The 19,956-nt window shown below is 39.8% G+C and overlaps 1 pseudogene across 1 annotated transcript in view; it reads right to left on the bottom strand.

Annotated features, from left to right (window-relative positions):
* Positions 1–416: 416 nt before the first annotated feature.
* Positions 417–19,956, bottom strand: part of LOC110065308 (sushi, von Willebrand factor type A, EGF and pentraxin domain-containing protein 1-like) — a 50,781-nt pseudogene continuing 31,241 nt past the window's right edge. Inside the window, exons 13-34 of the transcript XR_016202074.1 lie at positions 18,856–19,017; positions 17,408–17,569; positions 16,641–16,810; positions 15,635–16,151; positions 14,049–14,675; positions 13,192–13,428; positions 12,342–12,667; positions 11,594–11,732; positions 11,070–11,201; positions 10,276–10,446; positions 9,744–9,857; positions 9,326–9,448; positions 8,725–8,847; positions 7,903–8,079; positions 6,574–6,765; positions 5,828–6,019; positions 5,122–5,298; positions 4,237–4,410; positions 3,486–3,659; positions 2,582–2,917; positions 1,678–1,864; positions 417–762 (exon numbers count right to left, since the gene is read on the bottom strand). The product of XR_016202074.1 is annotated as a sushi, von Willebrand factor type A, EGF and pentraxin domain-containing protein 1-like (transcript). The remainder of the gene's footprint in view (positions 763–1,677; positions 1,865–2,581; positions 2,918–3,485; positions 3,660–4,236; positions 4,411–5,121; positions 5,299–5,827; positions 6,020–6,573; positions 6,766–7,902; positions 8,080–8,724; positions 8,848–9,325; positions 9,449–9,743; positions 9,858–10,275; positions 10,447–11,069; positions 11,202–11,593; positions 11,733–12,341; positions 12,668–13,191; positions 13,429–14,048; positions 14,676–15,634; positions 16,152–16,640; positions 16,811–17,407; positions 17,570–18,855; positions 19,018–19,956) is intronic.

Below are 19,956 nucleotides of genomic sequence, written 5' to 3'. Positions count from 1 at the left end.
GTTTGAGAGACTTTTCAGAATCTTTCCTTGTGTCTTGGAAAAATCGATAAGAACTAATCAAAACCTGCTCGCTTTTTAACAACTCATTTCATTTCTTCCCGTTGCCAGCAAAGATTCTGTGTACCTAGAAGAAGGCCTGAATGAGGATCGAATAGCCAATTGAGAATAAACCCACACTTAACAAGTCCAAGATAAAGTTCATGTACATGTTGATCGGGTCTAGGCAAAAGCTGGGTACTTCTAAATAATAGTTATCCGACTCTTACCATCGATGGAAGCTCTATAAAGTAATTTGCGTTTTCAAAATGTCTTGGGAAACTGATATAGATGGAGCCTACATCTTAATGCAACTTCGAAAAAGATTTCATTTAAGGAAGAAAGTTTAAAGAAAATAAGACAACACTGAAACACTAAAATTGATTTTCTCATTAGCTTTACTGCTGCGTTGCTGTACTAATGCTTCATACCAAAGTTAGTAAAACCCTCCTAATCTATGACAATATTGCAAAACCATAGCTTTGTTGCAACCAATATACTTTCAGGCGATTGGCCGGTTCTCCTCTTAACTTCTTCTTCCTCTAGTAGCTAACGTAAGGCCAATATTTCTGGTAGGAGCCACTCCATCCTTTATGGAATTGGCTATCTGAGCTACCTCCGTTGGTTATAAATTGTATCCACAGGTAGAGTTTTCCCGTTGAATAGAAGGAGCCGGTGGGAATGGAGTGTCCACTCCAGCCGCTGGTTAACACAACTTCACCAAATCTGTTAAAATCATCATAATGAAAACAGCATTAAAAGGGATGGCACAATGACTTAAGGATAGTGCACTGCAATCCTAATCGTGGGGCCGGGTTCGAATTCGAACGTGTTCCAGGGAAGTCAGGGTACATACGTAAGGCATAACTTTCTTAGCTTCTATCCTCATTTCTTCCTCCAAAAGTAGATAAGTACTAGTTGATTACTAGGTCATCCAAGGGGTAGAAACAGCACTTTAACATCCAGTTTGTTTTTTACAGGGTGGATAACGCTATCCAATGGTTAAACCACTACCCAGGGGATAGCATAGTTAGTTTTGTCACCATAAATTGACCTTCCACGCGAAAACGTACACTAATGGGTATCAGTTCGAACGGCTAAAAACCGTTCGTATTGCGATTTGGGGTGGAATACCTGATTAATATAACTGGTTTGACAAGTTTGTTAACCGAGATTTTTTAAATTGCCTTCTACGCAACGATATTTCGTATTGTTTACGGTCATCACCACTTAGTCCACGAAAGTATACTATAGAACTGCTGTGTGGGGTGGCGTTTTTGCTAGGGACACATTGCTGGTAGTGGTTGTGGTGGTGATGGTTTTGGGCCGTGTTTACAGGTAGATAGAGTACCCTAGTGTTAGCGGGTTGCCTTTTTTCATTAACGTGTTTACAAGACAGCTAGGGTTACCCTAGTACTAGGGTGGTAAGGTAATTCTACCTGTGCCGTGATTTTGCTTGTAAACCTGACTATCATTGACCCTGTTGCTAAGGTAAACCTAGCATTAAGGTTAACCTTTCTGCGTGTAGACAGGGCCATTGCGCTATCGTTTTAGATTGCGAGGTTTTAGTGGCTATCCAAATTAACACACACTAATTTGCGCAGAATACCAAATGGACAAGAAAACAATGTTACAGCGTACCTCCCGGCGTGGATCTTCACCAAGTCATAGGTAGTTTCCGTTGAGAAGTCAGTGAAGATAAAGTCGGGGATGTCCACGGTGCGATGTACTAACCACACGCAGTCGAGGTTATTAGCATAACCATTCGGGTAGCCTGGGGACGAGATTATGCCACTTCCATCTTCGTATACGCCTCCACAAGATGTATCTAAGAAGTTACAAACACATAATTGTCTATGAGTTATTGTGAAGTGTGAATGTTTTTAGCTTACCGTGACGGTTCGGTCGATTTTTTGTTCTATTAAGTTCTTAAATACTCTTTTCTTTTGGCCATCGTAGCTTAACAAGAAATAACACACAAACTGCGGTGATAAACATAACAATGAAACGCATTGTTGAAAAACAAAAAGAAAAACTATATCTTTTTGCTTGACGTTTCGTATGTTTATTGAGAATAGAAGTAACAACTAAATTTTAAATTTAAGACAAGTAACTAATTGACAATAACACTGACAGAAGCTGAAAAAAATGCATATTAAAAGATGCAAACTATTAAAGATGAAGCTCTTTGCTGCTAACGTTATCATTTATTTAGTTTCCCAACAATGCGTTTTATTCTCATGTTTATCACCACAGTTTGTGTGTTATCTCTTATTTAGTTCTTCTTATGGCCCTAGACTGACTAGATTTGAATGGCAATACGCTCCCTTGTTTGGCGCAGGGGATACGGATGACGACTTGGTATGATATTAGGTGCTGTCCGATAATAAGTGTTTTTATTCTTTACTTTCATCCTAAGTTCAATTTCTGTATATTATATATATATAATTACGGAATACAGTATGCCTGCACACGTACACCCAAAAAAGATTGCGTCGGCAATAAACGTTTTGATGAGCTTATTTTACACGTTGGTCTTCCTTACCGACTTGCTTGAAGTTGAAACTGAATCCTTTCCTCGTGGTGTTTCCATCACTGATGAATCTCACCCGCAATACATTCCCGGATGAGGTGAATGATGGCGGCAGATAAGTTGTCCCGTCAAACACGATAGTTGCACTTTCGTAGTGACTCGTGTCGTAGATCAGCAAGTAATCTTTGCCAGTCTCCGTCTTAAACTCGGTAAAGTCGAGTCTGACTTTCTTGTTCACCGGAACTTGTATCTGCCACGTGCAGTATTCGTCGTTACCGTAATTGCTGGGATAGTTTGTTGATGTCACTGTACCACTCGGACCATTCAAGAATGCTCCACAGCTCGTTTCTGAAAGCAGAAACATTTTTCCTCATTTCTTAGTTTTTCTTTTAGCCGGGATACCCATTGGCGTTCACTGACAGAGATTTATTTGGATATGGTTATTAAGGTACAGAAAAAAGAAAATAAGGATTAAAGACCACAGCGTGGAATGCTGGATTGGTGGAGTGCTGAATTGGTCATGCCGCGCGTATTAACAACTGTCTGGTGGTTTTTTCGGAGGTGATCCTCGCCTTATTCTTGGTTTAATTTGTTATTGTATGTCTTGTATATGTTTTTTTTTTTTTTTTTATGGAGGGGCAAATAAAACAAGCAAGAGACTATCATGATCTCTTGCACATGATATTAATGATGATGATGATGATGATGATGATGAAGACGATAATTTATGGAATTTACTGAAAGAGAAAATATACTAAGACAGTATAGCCACGCACACTTTTGAGAGTGTTCCTTTCTAATTTCATTACTGCTAAAATCCGCAACTTTTGAAGTTGATGGGCAAAGGATGGTCTCGATGGTCAAGAAAACGAGGACACGGCCCGTAATATCCAACAAATATTGTATTACTACTCACGCTGACAAGTGGGCTGTGTCCCTGACCATGTACCATCTGCTTGGCAGGTCCTGGTGAGGTCACCCACAAGTCTATACTGAGGATCACATTCCATCACTACTCTGCTTTGATACGTGAAGGTATCTCCATACCTGACGCCATTAGCCGGTATACCTGGGTCGCCACAGCTAACAACTAGAAACATTATTTTATACATGTAGTTTAGAAAATCGTCATCATCGTAGTCCTAGCTCTCCTCTGGGAGAATAGGACCAAAGTAAAAAAAGCTACCGAATTAATATTTTTAGTATGTACCACACAAGCGAATAGTGCTTTCCGCTCATTCTGATGATCTATGATGGCAAGATTATTATGACACATTCTAATTTCTACAACATTTCAGTTTTATTTGCTAGTTTTTAATTACTCACTAGTCAGTTTTGGAGGTTTTCAGAGTTATAGTACAAACAAAGTAAATATGGCAGCCGGTGCCTTTTCCTTCGACGTCTTCCACATTGTTAAGTGATTTTCTCATAGGAAAACGATTTTAAACCTGATTCTTGCCGACTTCACGCCCCCTTCCGCTTTCGCTAACACGCTTTCCCGAGGAAAAACTAACTAAAAGAACCTCCAAATTCAACTAATGTTAGCTCAGGACGTATTATCGGATTCTTACGATCTCTTCGACGAAGGAAAACCTGTCGCAAAGGAAAAGATTCGGTGAACTGTCGTCCCTGTCGGACAATTAAAATAACACAAGAGTCTAACTTACTGGGGCATGTAGGTTGTGTACCAGTCCACTCGCCGTTAGTTTGACACGTGCGAACCGGAGATCCTTGCATGGTGTAACCAACGTTACACGTAAATGAGATGGCGTTGCCATATTGGTAGGACGACGAGTTCTTCTCTCCATTATCAGGTGTTCCAGGATTCCCACAAGAGCGCTCTGTACGTAACATCGTTAGAGAAAGAGAGTGACTAAACATTATATTATGATATCGCCATATTATGTTACTGTTCTTGTTATCATTGAATGAGAGTATACAGCTTGTTTAAACTAGCATCAAATTGTGACGTCACACCTAGAAAGATTACCTGCACAATCAAGCAGTCATATCGAGAGAAAATGTGATTGGCCTTTCTTAACAAAAATACAATGATACTCCCCAATATGCAGGTTTGAGTTTATAATTTCTTTTTATTTGCTCTAGTGCTTAAAGCAATGGGTTTTTTTTTTTTCACTCAGTTGTTATTTGTGACCTAGTTTCCATTGGCCTCTAAAGTAAGAAGCAAGCTTTATTGTTGCTTTAATTCAGTGACACGTCACAATCCAACGTCGTTCCCAGGGTCTGTTTTCTTCCCGCCCGTCTCTCTTGTTCCACGGGGCGGGAAGACCCTGAGGACGAGGTTGGTCACACTCCCGCGCAAGCTAACCACATGTAATCTAAACTCCATGGTGTCACTAGGATGGAAGGAAAAGCAGTTGTTTCGTCCATGGAAGGCTAACACGGCAGATTGAAAAGTGTTGTGGTATTCTTAGAAAAGGCCTGAGGGATTCGTATAAGAGCAATGTCAGCCGAAAAACATCGACCACTTTAGTTACTACTTTCATAGATCTTTAAATGAAGAAAGTAACTTGTTCCATCAGTGCACATACCTAAACAGACAGGCTTCGAACCACTCCACAGTCCATCTCCTTGACAAACTTGACTGTCCTCTCCCTCCAGGTGATGGTCTGGCTGACATGTATACGTCACAGTGGACTCGTACTTAGTGTCGGTTGCTATGTGACGGTATCCACCATAAGGGTCGCCAGGGTCACCACAGTCTACCACTAAAATTTCAATGAAATGGGTGTCTGCATTACTTCAACTTATTCCACGTTTACAACGAGTTTACAACGGTTTTTCCTGCTAGAACTAAATTATCTTACTAGTTCGATGTTATCTTTATGCTTTCTTGGACATTACAAGTTTTTTTTTTTCTACAGGTGCATCAAGTGGCTATCAATGTATATAAGCGATCAAATATTTTCGCTCGTGCGCGAATGGTCTAAGCGCGTGACGTGGCTGAATACTGGGGAATATCCGAGTGGTATTCCCAAAGTTCAAAACCGCGCGAGCCACGAAAAATAGTGGTAGGATAATAAACACAACAGCCTCCATTCTTGACGCGAAAATATGCTCGGATACTTGTCCGCGGACAATATCTGTTCCCAGAAGCGAACAGAGTTCCGGGAGCATAGCTCAAGGAAACTGTTCGCTTCTTGGAGCAAATGATATCCGCGGAGGATTATCCGCATATTTTCTCGTCAAATGGACTGAGGCTATTGTTTATATAAAGCGTCTCTACAACAAACGTACATTCGCAGACAGGGTCCACTTGTGACCATTCTCCTCCTCCTTGGCCATCGGAGACGCATGTTCTAAATGAAGAATTTTCTGGAACCATGTTATAACCAGTGTCACAGGAGATACGTAGTGTGGCGCCCAGTTCATACCGATAACCTTGAACCGCTCCATTTGTAGGGACTGGAACTGGGCTGCAGAAGGCAGCTGCAATTGAGGAAAAAGAAACCAAGCTGATGTTTTGAAACTTAGTCCTCGGCAGGAAATCAAGGTCGAAGGCACCAGGGCTTGGTTTTAGGCGAGATCAAGCCTTGTGAAGAGTTTCGCGGGGTACTGATTTTAATATTTCTTTCTGATATTGATGTATTGCCATGTAATTGACATGTTTTGCCACGTAAAAAAAAAAAAAAAACGAAGTGGTGTTGCCGAGACAAGCACGAAGATAATCGTTTTCTTCAATACATTTAACAGGCAGCAAAACCTACATGAACGTACCATGAACGTGCTTCTAGTTAGTACTTATCGCCGACGTCTTATGGGGATGATATTAAGAATACATTCTGTACCACTAATGTTGACAAGGGTACTGGTAACCCTGAACTTCTTGCTATTCTTTTTCTTGTTCCAATGAGAACAGAGGGCGTTGTTTTACCCGAGTCGGAATCGATGCCCATGCGAGACTAGCACTGGACAATTCTCCCCAGAATAACTTGGTATATGAGTATTTAGTTATGTGCTCCACTTTGTCTATCATAACTTACCAATACATCTCGGTTGTGTGCCAGTCCATGTTCCATCTTGTTGACACGTTCTTATTGCATCGCCTACCATGGCGTAGTTCGCTTTACACGTGAAGGATGCCTGGGTTCCAAGAACATTCTTGTCGCCTTCTACTCCAGTTAAGACAACTGGCTCGGCGTTTTCCACTTCACCAATTTCCGCACAGTAAACACCTAAACGTTTCAGGAAGCACTTAATTTCTTGTGTTCTGGATCTATTTTATTCCATTGACTCTATTTAATTAGCCCAGAGTTGCGGACATGAAATGCACACGACGATTTCAAACATTTGTATATTAAACAACATTCCAGCTGTGCTGTTCAAACCTCGCGACGTTCCCTAGAATTTCTTGAGGAAAATTTTGGTGTGTTAGTTGTTTGGTCGGCATTGATGTCTGGGTAAATGTAACAATTTTTAGGACAGGTGGAGTGATTTGCACGACAATCAAGACTCTAGCCGGTAATTGTCTCTAAACTTGAAGCTGTTTCAGTTAAACAGGTAGTTCAAAAGTATACCCCTGGCCCAACAGTTGCGTGTAACATGCCAGTTTTCCTATATGAAATGTTCAGGCTAGGTTTTCATTTTACTTTTAGTTCGGGGCTTTAAACAGACTATCACGATACGAAACGGATGTTACAATAGTCAATGCTGTTGCACTAATTAGTACTGACCAAAATAATACTGGTAAAGTGATCTTTAAAATAATTCTCTCGTTGGCTTTTTGCGTATAGATAAAGGAATATCATTCCAGGAATAGCATCCAGTATAATAGTTGGATAAATTTCCTCTATGTTTATTCCCAAAGAACTTGGATTTGGTGTCGTAAGGATGTATTTCTGGTAGCGTGCGTAATTATTTTGCTCAAATACAAAGGATAACATGAAATTGGATGACTCTATCTATAATGTGACTCATACAGTGTTTCACAACTGCTTAAGTTGTGTGCATTACTGCGATGATCAATCATGTCTTCATATCTTTCACCGCAATTAAAATATATGATACGTCCTGTATTCGCTTATATTCTTCACCATCTACGGGCATATTCAGTACGAACTCGTAATGTGACCAGCTCCCAGTTGGCTTGATAGCTCAGTTAGTAGAGCGCTGCGCCGGTATCGCAGAAGTCGTGGGTTTGAAACCCGTTCAAGCCTGAATTTTCTTTCAGGCTTTAATTTCACAAATGCTTATAGGTTGTGTGAGTAACTGCGATGATCAATCATGTCTTTACAGTGTTGATCTGTTGACGTTTCCTAGCCTTCTCTTCTTTTGTTTTTGGTATTTTGTCATGAATGGCGAGAGACACTTACGTATGCAGGCAGGGTCTTGTCCTGACCACTGTGCGTCTGCCTGGCAGTACCTTGTGGCTGCATATGAAGCTCTGTAGCCATCGTCGCACGTGTATGTTGCTGTGCTTCCCACAGCGAGGCCAGAGCTCAGTGCCACGTTACCATTGGCTGGGCTGCTCAAGCTGGGACATGTCAATGCTAAGTAACAGAATTTTAATAGACATACATGTAGAATTAAGATCAAAGCAATATCTTGGTGTTCGGGTATGGTTATTTGTAGCACCACCGTTGCAACAGTTTATCGCTGCCTCAGTGTCATTTATAGTTGGGTTGCTCAAAAGGATCAGTTCACCCGGCCTATGAAACACACCTGAAGGCTGTAAATGAGTATTTGTAACAACTTTGACAAGTCCATTATACTTTGATACCCTGACAAAGTCCAAACCTAGCGCTCAGCCCCATTAGCTAACTCGACGTTAAATCTGGGCAATACTAGACAAAGTCACGGTATTTTGAGCATTTTTTGGCCACGTACAAAATTAACTCAAAATTTTAGAAAACCCAAAAATAGTAGTTTACTAAGATAGAAAAACACCAAAGAGACAAAAATAAACTATAAAGGAACACGAATGGTTAAGGATGGAGAAGATTAACACCAATTAGAAACGAAGAACTTGAAAAATTTAGGCTAAACCTTTAAAGAAAAAACGTTATATAAAGCGCTATATATAGAAAAAGAGCTGTATAAGTGACTTATTATTATTATTATTATTATTATTATTAAAGATGCACAAACCGAGACGTAGCTCCTTATTATAGATAAAAAAAATATATAACATTCACCTTCGCAGTTTGCGTTATCTCCGCTTAGAGTGTATCCCTGTCTACAAACGCAATAGAACGACTCGTACGTGTTGACACATGTGTGTTCGCATCCACCATTTGAAGTTGCACACTCATCGATATCTAGAAATCCAAGAAAGGATTGATCAAGATGGCCTTAAAGACATTACCAGATATGTCAGGGATGGAACTGTAGATAGGACTCTTCACGGCACCAGTTTTCGCTTGTCCCTCGTGCTACGTCTATACATTGTTTTTTCTCTCTGATCATCTACTTGCTTTTGTGCGTCTCAGACTATACCTAGAGACCGATAATGGGTCTCTGCGTTTAAAGACGGACATCTTATGCATATGAATGATTATGCGCGTTGGTATAATGGCGGACACAAAAGGATTAATTCGTCAAGACTGACTATCTGTCTTAAGGCATCTTCAACGAACAACTGGGAGCTTGATGGCGCCTGAGGAAGTTCCAATTTTACAATAGACGTGTAAACAACGGACGAAGGGATTACACATGACAAACATGACGTTGTCCCACTGACCTTAGCTTTACCTATCAATGCTCTAAATTCTTATTTGATATCGATAACAACTTTACCTTGGCAACTCCGTTTCCCAGAACCGAGCTCGAGACCACTCGGACAGGAACAAGAGAATGAACCAGCAGAGTTGTGACACGAGTGAGAACAGCCACCGTTAGAAATTGAACATTCGTCAATATCTGAAAGACATCAAGCGATGCAATCAGAACACCTGCCACCTCGCCTCTCACCAATGTGGCCAGGGTTCAAATCAGGCCTGATTAAAGCGATTATTATTTTAGCTGAGAAATGGGGTGAAACGTGAACTGATAACGCCCCCGCCCCTCCCCCCCAACCACTCCCGCTACAAAATGATAACATCTGCTTGAAGAAATTCATTTTGCGCCAATAAATCGAATTGATAGATGGGTGATTTGCCTGGCTGCGTTTTCAAGCTCATGAGCGGAAAATGTGTTCATCTTTTAGTTAACCTACCCACGCATGTGTTGGAATCTTGAAGTTCATAGCCTTGGTCGCAATGACAGACGTATCCTCCATGTGTATTTTTGCACCATTGATTACAAGGGTTATTGGCGCACTCATCCGTATCTAAACGAAAATTAAATTGTAAAAATTCATGTCATACAAATGTTCCTGTAAAGCGGTTGATTAATAGACAGATTCGGTTAACGTGTTTACATCCTTGTTGCCACCCAATTTAGACCACGTGATGATTCACTGGGGGGAGTTACAATTGTGCAAATTGCCACACCCAGGTCATTGCTTGGGAGTATTTACAAACAGAACAATTGTAACCTCCCAAATTAATTATCCGGCATGATCTGATCTGGGTAGCAACAAGGATGTCAATACGTTAACCGAGTCTGTCTAATGGTACGTAGTTTTTAATTTCAATAAAATAAACACAAAAATAAAATCGGTCAACATTCTGAGAAGCTCAACATACAAAGTCGCTTGCTTTTTCTAAGGCAGACTGCTATGCTATTGAACTATATGTTTATGATACCTGAACATGTAGGGTGGTTTCCAGTCCACGCTCCTCCCTGGCATGTCCTAGATGAGGATTTTATGAGAGTATATCCAGCATTGCAGGTGAACGTGATTGTACTTCCCTCGTTGTAATTGGACGAAGACTTTGTACCATAAATTGGTGCACCGATCTCTTTACAGTTGTTTGCTAAATTCAAGGTAAATCAATAACAGAACGTATTAACAGGTTTAACGCTAGTTTTGGAACAACAAGTAAAATAGGCGTTTATCTCAGTGGCTCTCGTTTTGTATTTGTTAACACAACCCGTGAGACAGATAAGTGACATTGTACATATACAAAAACAACCACAAAAGCATCTTTATTTTATCAATACAAATACAAATATTATTTCATTTTTAGTGTATTTAATATGTGTAGTATATTTCAGATAAAATATCTGTTGTAATCTTGTTTGAATGTGACTGGTGCCTGGAGGCTAAATGAACCGTTAGGTTTTCGAGTTAGCCTCCAGCCTTCTTATGTCTAGTTGTAAGATAGGAGAGATGAATGAAGACTTTTACACTGAGTGTAGTTTAAGGAAGAACAAAAACAAAAAAGCAAAAATGACTAAATCGTGTGCACGTATTGATCTGACAGTAAACTATTGTGTTATTGGTTTTGAAAAAGCAAATACGCTAAGCTCTTTTAAATGGGTTGGACGTTCTTTCCAAAGATGCCTTTAATTAAATCGTCTATTTAATTTTCGTATATTTGTCCTTATGTGTGGTTGGGTACAGTGAGTAACCTATGCATATCCTATCTATTCTTACCAGCGTCACAAGTCTTGCCTGAATAGCCGCCTGCACATACACACAGATAGTCGTTATATCGGTCAACACAAGTTCCTTCCTGACAAGGTGCAGTGCTACATTCGTTCGTGTTATCGGCAGGTGCGACGATGGCTATGGAGGAAGTAGACACTTAAAATAAAAGATTTCTTTTAAAACAATGTTGAAGCTCTTTTTTAGGAGGGGAGGGGCCTGTCTGAGTACTGTACTACTGTTTATACCGGTTGCAAAAATTAACGATTTTTCTACTCGATGTACCGTTTTATCTGATCTTAATGTCGCATATCTCATTAATTTTTCCCTGAAATATCCTGTATTCCGTTAATTTTTTACCTTAATACACCTTTGACTTCTGGCCTTTGTTGCTGCCTTACATGCTAGCAGGCATAAGGGCAGTAAGTAAGTAATCCTGTAACCAGAAAACTTCTAATAGGACTTCAATGTTCGGGCCTTTAGACAAATAACTTTGGCTTTGTTTGTGTCGAACAGTTTACAAAGTTACTTACTCTGTGGGCAACCATATACTTCTACTCTCATTGAAATGTGTCCATTCCATTCCTGTGGTCTAAACCTTAGATACATGGCTTCAAACACTCTGACTTCATTTCGTACTACCGTGTCCTGGTCAGTGTTACCAGTGAGAGTCTGTATAATATTAAAATGATAATGTTACGTTGTGTAAACGACGTAGTACATTTAATGCTGATAAAAGTAATTTTGTGACGTTTTCAGTAACTAACATATCCTCATTTTTACTTCGACCAAACACTGGCGCTCAAGACGTCCACTTTTCAACGTCTGCAGCAATACTAATTTATGTCTAAGTTGACGTTGGAGCACTTTCCATTTCAGTGTCGAAAATTTATTAGTTTTGCACTAGTACCACGCTACACGATTGGATTAAAAGACTCGCGCGATTTTTCATTCAGTCAGAACTAAAACCAAAACCAATTGTCACTCACACAGTCACTCACACAGTCACTCACACAGGTTTTCCGGCGCTTCGCGTTTACTTTGAGTTTTGGTTAGTTCACTGGATTATACGTGTTCTTTGTGATTGGCCAGAGTGATTACTTTGGTTTTGGTTTTACGACGCTCACCTTAGGACCGCTTGATCAAGTCAGTGATAATTAATTAGGTCATTGACTTGGACGCTGACGTAGCACAACAGTTTCCTTTTAAATCACATGCAATTTCAAGTATCTTTTTTCCTTTGTAAATCATCATTAAAAGGATTTTGAAAGTACATCTTACGTCTGGATAGTAAGCCCAAGTTGATCCGTCAGTACTGTATTCCAGTTTGTAGCTCTTCACCCATTGAGCATCGTCTGCTCTGCCTTGAGTGGCTGTACCAGCAATCTGGAAAATCTGGCCAAACTTGATTTGGAGATACTGGTTCTGGTCGTTAGACAATGCAGACCAACCTCCGATCTGAGTGGTGACCCCCTGAGAAGTTATCTGAGCTTGAAAATTTAGGCGACCTCCTAGTGGCGCGTGCTGGGAACTGTATTGACTTGATGCTGTCATATCAGCGTCAGGAATGCGCTTGCTTGTCGAGACTCCAAGGCTTTTAAGACAGTCTACAAGGTAATAATCATAAGGAAGGTGGAGAGAAAACAAGAAATTTAAAATTATTCTTGACCTATCGCTTCTCGGTTCACCATTTTACTACGCTATTTTTCAAATATTCATTTCATTCATCGTGAATAATAGTGAAATATTCATTTCATCTATTCAGGTCTACGAGGCACTTGTCTTTGGACGACTGCCTATTACTGCTTTTTATCAAACCAGCCCTACTTGTCTAACACCAAATGCTTAAGCCAGTTTAGTCGAAAACGACCATTTAGCATAAATCAGTCAATCAGCCAGTCAATTTAGTAGCGTCAAAATGTGAGTGGTGTTGTCCTCTATATCTGAGTCTCCTCATGTATAAAGCGATACACAATAAGTAAGAGTAAATAACCAAAATTAAAGAAGGCATCAGTTACAGTGCTATGTTTTAACCACCAAACGTTAGACCAATAACAGCATACGTTCACACCTGAAACTACCTGCCTGTCGGGAACATAATATATTAATTAGCTAGGCATGTTTTACTTACTCAGCTCGTAGTAATTGTAGCTTGATGAACTTGTCAGATCACTGTCAATCGTTGATTTGCTGCTCAAGTAACATGTGTTAGTTGAGTTATCAAAGTCAAAAGACCTGCAGATGAAAGAAGCTTCCGACGAGCAAGATGACGCACAAGCTTCTGGGGACGAGTTATCCACCGTTTTGTCATCGTTTCCAGATATGTAAGACTTGTAAGTCAGGGAGTATTTCCTCTGCTCGGCGGCAACTGAAAGAGATTGAAAGCAAACGACGGCTTTGCATTATCGTTCTCTTGAAGCTTGCTATTGGCTATTGGCTACGTATTTGAGTAAAGGCACAGGGTCCCTTTCTAACCAGGCATACAACTAAATCAACACCAGTGAATTGTTGTCGATACCTAATGACATGAATATCATTCCATAAGCGAATAAGGATCCTCCTTATTGGGTCACTTCTATTCTATATCATTATAAATCTACTAGCGTGCTATCACAAATGCCGTTCGTTGATTGGCTACACTACTCACTATCTATTCTGTTGTAGATAATGAGTAGCGTGGCACCGTGCTGTTGTTATCAAAATGACGGTCGATTTTTTGTTTTTTTTTTAGATTAAGTTTTGAACGACTAATAGATTTATGCTAAAACAATTAGCTTATTCGCTCTCGACTTCTTTGCGCGATAGAAATCTCCAGCTCATTATCCAATTGTAAACCTGTATCTTATCAAGCGGTGAAACTAAGCAAATTTAGATAACCAATATCCCATGTCTCACGTTTGCCAAAAAGGCGTTCTTTACGTAGTTAGCTAAATGCTGTGATCACATTCATTAAATACGAACTGTACCAGGTAAATAAAAGGCACTCACAGTCACACGCGTACGATTTGTCAGTTAAGTGGTATATTCCAAAGAGTCTCTCTCTAAAGTCGCTCCAGGCTGCTACGTTTCCCTTTACATGATCGCAACTGTATACCAAGTTATAAATGTCGTTAGCAGACAGCATGTAGTCAAAGATGTTCAGCTGACTAATATCGCCGATAAAGTTTTCTTGAGTGTTAAATCCACCACCCAGTTCGTCTTGCTCTTGGCCAAGGATCATAACGCCATCGCCAGAAATAACTTCACCTTGTTGAAAAGCCTGAGATGAGCTTTTTATTTCAACACCATCTTTGTAGGAATACCATGTTCCTCCAGCGCTCTCCCACGTAACTGCCACGTGATGCCACTGACCATCATTTACTTTCAGTCCTGTGAAGACAGTTCTATTATTTACAAATAGATTGAAGCTGGAATAGTCTTGTAAAGCTAATGCGTTGTCCTGCACAATATCACCCACTTGAGTTGCGTAGGAGATCACTGTTCCGGGGTTGCGGTCGCTGGTACGCATCCAAAAAGCGATGGTTAGTGCGTTAAGGTCCGAAATTGGCTTCTTAATCTTGGAATACGACTTGGCCGCTCTGACTTGAAACGACAAATCGTAGTCAGATGAAAGCTCTGCAAGAGAAGTAATGAAAATGGTCAATTGTTGGGCAATCATACAATGGAGTGACGTGTTCTCGATGGAGCATCAACAATACTCGCGTCATTGACGTTACGTGTGTGAAAACAGGAACTAAATGGCGGAGGAATCAGTTCCGTGTACTTCCGAGCGCCTTATATTTTGAAATTGTAGTAAGGTAAGCTTGAATTAGTATTCTCAGAGTCATTAAAAATTCATCAAGTTTAAACATAGGAAATCGTGACCGTGATGGTGTATGGACACCTGATCTTAATTAGCAAAAACTTTTACCATTGTTTTCTCCATTTTTTCCCTTAGTTTTATTTTCGATAGAGAAGATATATCAAACACTCAAGACAGTGTTTGACTTCATTGCCAAACACCTCGATGTTCGTCAAAAATACTCCGCTACAAGTCGTACAGTTATAATAATATTAATAGTTCTTAAGTTGAAATGTAATTACTTTTTTTGTGGTTAGATCTTGAAGAAATACTTTTCACCTAAATTGTTTTTTCAAATCTGTATTCCTTCTGCTAAATTCTGTTTCTTTGGACCACCTACTCGATTAGCTACATAAACTATCAAGGTGTTCCAAACTCAATCAACCTTGTATTAAAACTATTCGTCTTCCTTTATCTCCATTTCTCTCTCTTTCTTTAACATTTTAGTTTTTAATCACAATTGTACTTGAAATTATTTCATTAATGCTTTTTATCATCTTCTACAGGTAATTTGTATATATTTATATGCATTCTATTTTTTCTTACATCTCTGTAAAATTAAAATTTGTGAGAGTTTAAATTAAAGTAAAATTGAATTGAATCGTATTTTCAACTCTCTTCCCGATGTTTTAAAATGTGGTGAAACACAGTCTTTCGTATTTGGTATGTTACATGATCTGTTGACTCTGTAATGACTGACTAGTTACTGGTTCAGATTGAGCGTCAGCCATACCTTCGCTGCAGAGACATTTGGAGTAGGATGGCATGCACTGGCACTTGAAACCAGTTAGTGTATTCACGCATGTCCCACCATTGCGACACGGCTGCCCTACGCAGTGATCAATAGGATGCTCACAGTTGGCGCCAGTGTACCCAACTGGGCATGAGCAACTGTAGGACTGTACATCGTCCACACAGGTACCGCCATTCTGACAGGGTTTGGCAGCGCAGTCATCGATATTGATCTGGCAATTCACACCACTGTATCCTGCCTGACACTTGCAAGAATAGGTGTTCACGCCACTGGTGCATACCCCGTTATTTTGGCAAGGGCTTGAGGCACATTCGTCGATGTTAATCTCACAGAATGTCCCACTATACCCCTGCGGACACTGACAGGAAAATGTTCCCGCTTTATCGATGCAGTTACCTCCATTCACACAAGGCGTTCGTTGGTTGCAAAGGCTGTACGGAAGTTCGCACTCGTTACCAGTATACTCATCGGTGCAAAGACATTTGTAAGCATTTACCTGTACGAGAGAGACACATTAAACGATCCTAGCAAGTTGTAACAGACGCATTCCTTGAAAACATAGATAGTAAATAACTTGACGTGATACATGTAGTGGAGCCTGAATTAAATGGTCCTAAATGGTTACTCTCCGGAAATGACTTAGTGATTGCCTGATGCAGGTATCTCTAAGACATCTGTTAAAGACAGAAGAGAAGAGATGTTATGTTATATATGATGTTTAAAAAAGCAATATAAATAGTTTGTTGAAACTTTGTAAAGAGGGGCTGTATTTGCTCAAGACAGAAAGGTGACTGCTAAACAGGTTTGTCTACAACACTGGTGGCTTTACACCGCTTTTTTGCGGTACAGAGCAGAGCGCGATACCCGAACTGTAAACTACTCCGCTAAACCATCTGTCGTGGCGGCCGTGTCGGCTACTACAGTCTTATTCTACTAGCAATTGCATTGAGGCCACAGAATAGAGAATCTAATAAATCAAAGGTACCTTGTTGACACAAGTGGAGTCCAGATAACATGGTAACGCGAGACACTCGTTAATCTCCATCTCGCAATTCCCTCCTTTGTATCCCGGTGGGCATTCGCATCGGTAAGATTCCTTCGTGTTCACACACGTTCCACCGTTCATACAAGGACTCGAAACACATGTGTCCACCTCTGTAATCGCAATTTGGCATTTTTTCATCAGGTATAAGGGGATTAAGTGTGGCTAAGATTGTAGGCTTGTGTTTTGTAGGCCTCAGTAATGCCACGACCTACCACAGATTAAATACTTTACATCCGGGTAATAAATAGAAATGAATATAATGAGAACACGTACAGCTCAGATTCGTTTCCTTCTAACTTTTAACTTGTGCTGTTCAGAAGCGACATGTTCTAGAGAGGAAAAACGAATGAAATTGACAATATCACTCTCCTCCCAGTTGGTATATGCTTCCTCGCGTGAAAGCCGGGGATAAAGTTAGTTGAATGTTCCTCCCCTGAGTCTCCTTTTGAGTTTTTCGATTGTCTTAAACTCTTTGAATAGGTTGTTAACGTTCACACGACTGAGTATTAGCGAGTATAGTTGGCTGTACTGTCACGAAGCAATGGAAAACAACAGGGTACGAACAAATCATGGGTTAACCTGACAAAATCACTCAAATATATCTGATACTATTCCATTAAAGACTTCAAAAGTGGTTGCATGGGCCTATGAACTCAGAATCCTACAGTTTAGAGTTTAGGACCAAAATACCGAAAAAAAAGTCGCACCTGTACAGTAGTCTAAAGAGCTTGCCCCAGTGCCGTGTGTAGATTCCTGACCAGGACAAGGTAGACAAGATGTTTGCCCATACTCCGTCTGATACGTTCCAGCAGGACAAGGCAAGCAAGGCTCCACTCCATTGTCTGAGTATGTTCCTGGAGCACATTGCACTAACAAATACAGACATTGTTAATAAGCAGCATCTTAAAACTAGCCATCATGGCAAAGATAATGTATTTTGATGACCTTACGGGGAATACGAGTTACATGTAGAAAGTACTCTTCAATGAAGTATGGTGTGAGGTGTGAAAACAAGTGATTTAGTTTGTGTGTGTCAAACTTGAGCTTGACTCTTATTTTTGGATAAGTGTTGCCCTAATAAGAATTCAGTGGTTTTTGTGCAGTTGTGGCCAGGGTTTATCTAGAATGATGGGGGTTGGAAAATATTTCTAGAAAAAAGTTCCCCATTTTTCATTTATCATACTGAATAGTTTGGAGTCCATCACTGGCAATACTAGAAGCGTTAGGGAGCTACCCTTTTCCTATATAACGACTTTTAGATAGCATTCACCAAAAAAAAAAAACACAGCAGCAACGTCAGCATAAACAACAGAAAAAATTGAGGCGTGAAGTTTCTCAGTTGCGAACCCGGACAACGGGGTCAAGTTTAAGTACTAACTGTATAACGACTGCACCTTTTTAGTTGAGTTAAATTTTATTATCCCGTTTAATTATGATAAAAATTGACCCATATTACAAACGCAAAACTCGAAAATTCAGGGAAAAATTAATAAGATGCATGCATGTGAGGTAGATTCGTCAAGATCAGCAACAGTATTACCAAAGCCAGTCTATGAATCGTATAATCCGGACGTAAGAGGAAAGAAAAAAGCTGAATGAAGAATACAATACAGGCCTTTCCACAAATACCACGTAAAATCGCCTAAAAATTCTCAAAAATGTTCCTAAATATCTCGGAAAAAAAAGCTATGAACACCTTTTATTTTTGTTTCAAAAAACCGACTTTCAATCGCCAAGGCTAAAATTTCACTTGTGGGAGCTGAAAAGTATGTAAGAGATCGTTTGCAACAGTAGTTGTTTGTTCAGTGTTTCAGGCGTTGTAGTAGTAGTAGGAGTAATAGAGGAAGAAGATTCAGGATCACGGATTTTACCAGCACCCGCCGTTTTGGAAAATTACTGCCTTAAGTGCTTTATATCATTCAAGACGAAAACCGCTGAACTGGATTGTTTCTAGCGTTGAAAAGCTAGAAAACACAAGGCTCACCCCATAAAAAGTTATAAATATTTCTATATATCCCTTAATTGTCTAAATATCTTTAAATTTTGTAAATATCTCGGAATCTTCTAAACATATCAAAAAATATCCAGATATTTGTGAAAATGGCCTGTTATTTTTGTTAAACAGAAACTTTCATTGAGAAACGAATTTACTTACTTCCGCAATCCTCAATTCCCGTGGCTGCGCTGATAACAGTAAGAGTACCCTCTGGACAACTAATACATTCTTTGTTTCGCTGTTCTGATGAGTAGGTTCCAGTGGGGCAGGTGAAGCATTTAGCTATGCCAGTTGAAGAATACAATCCTGGGCCGCATTCATCTGGAATGGTTAAAAAGGTACGTAGTTCATTTAAATTACGGTATGTAACTTAGCTAATGTAGAGGAAAGGTCACTAGGTCTTATGCAAGATTACGTCACACGCTCTAAACACAGAATTTTCCCAGGTACTCGGTAGAATACTCGTTAACTGCAACAAGTTCACAAACTGTTATTATTCGACCACATATCAAATTTGCATAGCTGAGCATGAGTCAAAACACTGCTGGGAGTCAAAGAGATTCATCACATGCTGTTGCCACTATCTGCATATTTTTATTTTGTATGGTTTTAGAATATTCTTTCTTTTAATTGAAGTGGAAGAACCGAACTTTTGCCGTCGTTGATAGCCAAATATCTCTATGAGACGCACCTGCAAGGAATCATGGTAGTTGTATTCATCAAAACAAATATCCATTCCAAGATGATGACTGAGTGTAATTACCATGATTCCCTGCAGGCACGTCTCAAAGAGGGAATTAGGCATTGGAAGAAATAAGCGAACAGTTGTGATGTCTCCATGAAATTGTGACAGACCTTCATTGATAGTACACGTTTTTGCTTGTTCCATCCCTATGTAATGACTTTAACTCTTTGAAGATCTGCTAAGTCTGGTAGAGGGGCGGAATCTACCCTCCACAGCTTCAAGTAAGAGGGATCACGAGATGACAACGTCATATAACTTGATGTGTACGAAAATCATGTCTTTCAGAAGACGCTTGCCATGGAAAAATCCATTTCCGAGTATATTGAAAATTACCAAATTGTTTCCAGATAATTTTCAGATGAAGCCGCAAGGTTTTCCTCTTTTCGTTTCAATATTTTAAGTCAGCGTGAAGCATTTGTCCCCATTTCCAGTCTGAATAGAGTTAAACTGGAAAGCGTATGTAACTGTTCCATACAAGTTAAATTTAAAGTCTGAGACATTTTACACCTTTTTTA

The sequence above is a fragment of the Orbicella faveolata genome, unplaced genomic scaffold (genome assembly GCF_042242905.1).
Source record: "Orbicella faveolata isolate gen_17 unplaced genomic scaffold, um_ofav_v1 contig_35, whole genome shotgun sequence".
Lineage (NCBI taxonomy): Eukaryota > Metazoa > Cnidaria > Anthozoa > Scleractinia > Merulinidae > Orbicella > Orbicella faveolata.
This window is presented reverse-complemented; position numbering and strand designations above follow the sequence as displayed.